Source organism: Musa acuminata, unplaced genomic scaffold (genome assembly GCF_036884655.1).
Source record: "Musa acuminata AAA Group cultivar baxijiao unplaced genomic scaffold, Cavendish_Baxijiao_AAA HiC_scaffold_1126, whole genome shotgun sequence".
In the NCBI taxonomy this organism is placed as follows: Eukaryota; Viridiplantae; Streptophyta; class Magnoliopsida; order Zingiberales; family Musaceae; genus Musa; species Musa acuminata.
The window spans coordinates 361864-366863 of record NW_027021339.1 but is presented as its reverse complement, the minus strand read 5'-3'; positions in this window follow the sequence as shown (position 1 = coordinate 366863).

The following is a 5000-nucleotide window of genomic DNA, read 5'->3' as shown; positions in this document are numbered from 1 at the left end:
TCCCTGCTATACGAAAGCCCCATCCAGCCCTGTGCCACCCGGGGGGTTCCAGGGTGCTGAGATGGCTGACGTTTTGCTCCGCTCACGATGGTCACCGCACCACGCAAGAACAGCCCAAAAACAGGCCAAAACAGCCCAAAAACGGGCCAAAACAGGCCATTTTTGGCTGCGCGAGCGAGCGGCGAGCGGCGAACAGTGAGCGAAGCGTGAGGCAGCACCGTCCCTGCTATACGAAAGCCCCATCCAGCCCTGTGCCACCCGGGGGGTTCCAGGGTGCTGAGATGGCTGACGTTTTGCTCCGCTCTCGACGGTCACCGCGCAACGCAAGAACAGGCCAAAAACTGGCCAAAACGGCCCAAAAACGGGCCAAAACTGGCCATTTTTGGCTGCGCGAGCGAGCGGCGAGTGGCGGACAGCAAGCGAAGCGAGAGGCAGCACCGTCCCTGCTATACGAAAGCCCCATCCAGCCCTGTGCCACCCGGGGGGTTCCAGGGTGCTGAGATGGCTGACATTTTGCTCCGCTCACGACGGTCGCCGCACCACGCAAGAACAGCCCAAAAACAGGCCAAAACGGCCCAAAAACGGGCCAAAACTGGCCATTTTTGGCTGCGCGAGCGAGCGGCGAGCGGCGGACAGCGAGCGAAGCGAGAGGCAGCACCGTCCCTGCTATACGAAAGCCCCATCCAGCCCTGTGCCACCCGGGGGGTTCCAGGGTGCTGAGATGGCTGACGTTTTGCTCCGCTCACGATGGTCACCGCACCACGCAAGAACAGCCCAAAAACAGGCCAAAACAGCCCAAAAACGGGCCAAAACAGGCCATTTTTGGCTGCGCGAGCGAGCGGCGAGCGGCGAACAGTGAGCGAAGCGTGAGGCAGCACCGTCCCTGCTATACGAAAGCCCCATCCAGCCCTGTGCCACCCGGGGGGTTCCAGGGTGCTGAGATGGCTGACATTTTGCTCCGCTCACGACGGTCGCCGCGCCACGCAAGAACAGCCCAAAAACAGGCCAAAACAGCCCAAAAACGGGCCAAAACAGGCCATTTTTGGCTGCGCGAGCGAGCGGCGAGCGGCGAACAGCGAGCGAAGCGTGAGGCAGCACCGTCCCTGCTATACGAAAGCCCCATCCAGCCCTGTGCCACCCGGGGGGTTCCAGGGTGCTGAGATGGCTGACATTTTGCTCCGCTCACGACGGTCGCCGCGCCACACAAGAACAGCCCAAAAACAGGCCAAAACAGCCCAAAAACGGGCCAAAACAGGCCATTTTTGGCTGCGCGAGCGAGCGGCGAGCGGCGAACAGCGAGCGAAGCGTGAGGCAGCACCGTCCCTGCTATACGAAAGCCCCATCCAGCCCTGTGCCACCCGGGGGGTTCCAGGGTGCTGAGATGGCTGACATTTTGCTCCGCTCACGACGGTCGCCGCGCCACGCAAGAACAGCCCAAAAACAGGCCAAAACAGCCCAAAAACGGGCCAAAACAGGCCATTTTTGGCTGCGCGAGCGAGCGGCGAGCGGCGAACAGCGAGCGAAGCGTGAGGCAGCACCGTCCCTGCTATACGAAAGCCCCATCCAGCCCTGTGCCACCCTGTCACGGACAAACTTCTCAACAAGACGTTGGATGTAATGCTTATGTGTGTCCGTGTCTTTTGGCATGTTCATGCCCTGTACAGAATGTAAAGGGGCGGCCGAAGGCTTATAAGTCCCATTTTAGTTGGGTTGGTGGCCTCTTTAGGCTGTAAATAAAGGTTGTGTCATGTGGACACGTGAGAGAGCTTCTCGGTCTGTAATGGACCATTTTACCCTTTGTTGTGCCACTGTTCAGAGCTTGTAAAGTCTGTTTGTAATTTGCATTGTCTATGAAGTGTTTTTCGGACATGTTTGCTTGTGGATCTCGTTTGAGGCGTTCTCTCTAACCCGTTCTCTCTTTTGATGGTCCTAAGGGACAATGGGAGGCTTCGGGGAGGCTGACCTTTGCGGACGGACACGCAAGGGTGCCGCACGACTTAGGCAAAACCAGCTAAGTCCGTGTCATATGGTATCAGAGCGGGACAAGCACTCATAGAAACACTTGACATGCAAACGTGGGGGACCTAGCGGGGCTGCGTTGAGGGCAGTCAGCACACGCGCGACCGTTTGAGGGAAAACGGGCATGGAGATGTAGGGAAAGGAGTCGCTCAGAGGAGCGGGCATCCGAGATTGGCATTCAGAGGAATGGCCAACCCTTCGCGCAAGAGGCACCACGAGAACAGGCAAGCTTGGAAGAATTTGGAGCGCACAAAGGTTGGGATGGCTGAGTTTGAGCTACGGCTCAACGTTGACAACTATACTTGATGGTGCTCTAGGCAAGCGAGGCGCTTGGCAAGAATGAGACCATCCAAGGTGGAATGAGTTGCTCAACGACCAAAAGAGTTTTGCAAAGCTCACAGAGGTGAGGGGAATTGCTAACTCGAAGAATTTGGTACTCATGCATGGGCTTGTATGCGGACGACGGAATGTTCGTGGCCATCCCAAGGCGGCCGAGACTCGGCACCATGGAGCATTGAAACTTTCTCTTCGGCATGTGAAGGATACGTCCGTAGGCGGCTGAAGTGTGCAATGAGTTCAGCATGTTGCTAGACCTTGAGGGATGCAGTGGGGGCTGTATTGACGGGGAGTCGCAATCTAGCAAGTGCGTTTGCAGGAGGCAGAACAATGCACAGTTTGTTTAGCAGATCGGAGTAGTCCAAGGGGATGGTGGTCTCCGAAACGAAGAGAGATGTTGCTCCAACGGGATAAGTCTCAGCACTCCAGAGGGAGAATCATGTGAGACGGACTTCACATGTTGAGGAAGAGTACCTCACAAACAACAACTCCACGAAGCTCAATGGACCGAGCAAGCAGCGAGGAGTTGCCGCATGATCTCGCTTGAGAGAATGCATTGGTGGATGCATTGCGAGATCAAGTGGGGGAGCAACACAAATGAAGGCACACTTGGAGTCGATGTGGAGATCGGACTCAAGGGAGGGCTGACCCGTGGAATGGTGGGCGCGAGGGCCACCATCAACTCAATGCAAAAACGAGGAGCGGAACAACTTGGGTGTAACTTGGCGAAGTACCCAAGCCGCATGAAGGGAGCCAGCAGAGAAGTTGGAACATGGAGCAGAGGCACAGTGCTTTCCTTAGACAGAGGTCAAGGACATGAACTCTTGCAGAGGCAAGAGCAGGATCATGTTGTTCCATGGGTCCTTCATTCCGACGGAGCGGACTCATCTTGCATGGTGCCAAAGACGAAGGGAGCTTCGGGGCACATGCACCTTATCTCGGAGGAGCATTTGAGGGAGGAACTAAGGCGACTCAATTTGCAGAGGCGAAGTTGGGTTCAGAAGGCCTTAACACGGGGCAAGAGGACGCAGAGGCGGGTACTCTTGAAGAATATGCCACAGTGTTGCCATTCGAGTTGCTATGAAGGAAGCGGTGCGCAGCGGAGATTGTGCTGGTAGGGGCAGAGGCCCAGGATCCAGACAATGGTGCACAAATTACAGTGAAGTCAGTGGACTTCGGGAGCTACTAGGCGACGGACTGTCCTAGAGCGGTGCTTCATCTAGGTGTGACCCAAGAGTGGGTGGATGAAGATCGATTGCCAAAGGAGCGAACAAAATCGAAGGTGGAGGAGACCCTGCGATGTATTGGCAGAGGCCACACAGCGGAGGGTTCACAATTCGAGTTTATTCCACAAGGATCAGAATGCAATGGAGATGTCACCAGGAGGCGACATGGTGCAGCGGATCGTGGTGGAACAGTTCGATGGCAATGCGATACACACGACCTTGTCCCGTGAGGGATGAGATCATATGGAGGTATGATCGGGAGCTACTGGGAGCTCCGCTTTGGTGAACAACACGACGGCAAGAAGGGCTATGGATTCAAGGAGTGAAGGCCATGGTACCGCAGAGGCGGGTCTTCCGGGCGTGCACCGAATTTTGCATCGGATGAAAACCTTGGTCATCAGCATATGGGGGCTAGGTTCCACCAAGGGTTTTGTTCGTATGCAAGTACCAGGGAGTCCCATGGGAGGGACTTGATCATGCAGAGGTATGATCGAAGCAGCTGGAGAGTTGGACTGCTCCAGAGCTCATATTCGCTTAAGGGAGCCCGGCAAGTCAGAGGACAAGGCCGAGTAAGCGAACGTTGTTACCAAGGAAGCTATGGAGAACAGAATCGGTGCAAACCCTACAATGCAATGGCAGAGGCCATGCATGGGAGTTGCAGTCTGTCTTTCCATCGACCAAACAGACTGCTTGGAGAACACGGAGGTGTTGGAGCAGGGGGTCGAAAGGGGCGAGGAAGCGACGATGAGTCCAGAGGGACTTAGCTACCCAAAGTCAAGCAATCAGTTAGAATGGAGGTGGACTCAGAGGAGTGCCACAGAGACATGTCTACTGATCGTGAAGAAAAGGGATGCAGATGCGAGGCGACGGATAGTAGGGCCATGGGCATTGCAGCGCCATGGTACCGCAGAGGCGGGACTTCCGTGCAAGTCATTGATCCCTTGCTCTCACGGAGGGAGAGCGTTTGGTCGTGAAAGGGGCCGAGGAGGTGGAGCATGCAGAGGCAATCTCCAAGTACCGGGACAAGGCTGAAGGGCAGAGGCCGAGGAACTTCGTAAGACCGGTGTCAGTGTGCTTCTCATCAAGACAGCCGTAAGTGAAGGACTTCGGGTCATGCAAGAGTGCACGACCAAGGAACGAAGCTGGCAGTACGCGGTGCTGTACCTTTGCTACTCAGTGGAGTAGGCGGCAGGGTTGATGGAGAAGACGGTACAATCCCAGAGGCGACCTCATCTATCAGAGAATTACTCCAAGTTGGGGTGAAAACTTCTCGCATTTCAGAAGTTCGATGGCATTGAGAAGGTGAATCACAGTAACTAACTCAATGCAAGGAGTGCAAACACTTCAAGTGCTTCAGAAGTGTGAGCAAAGAGCAGGCGAAGGCCAGTAACCAGCTCGATGCATGAAGTACAACCTCGA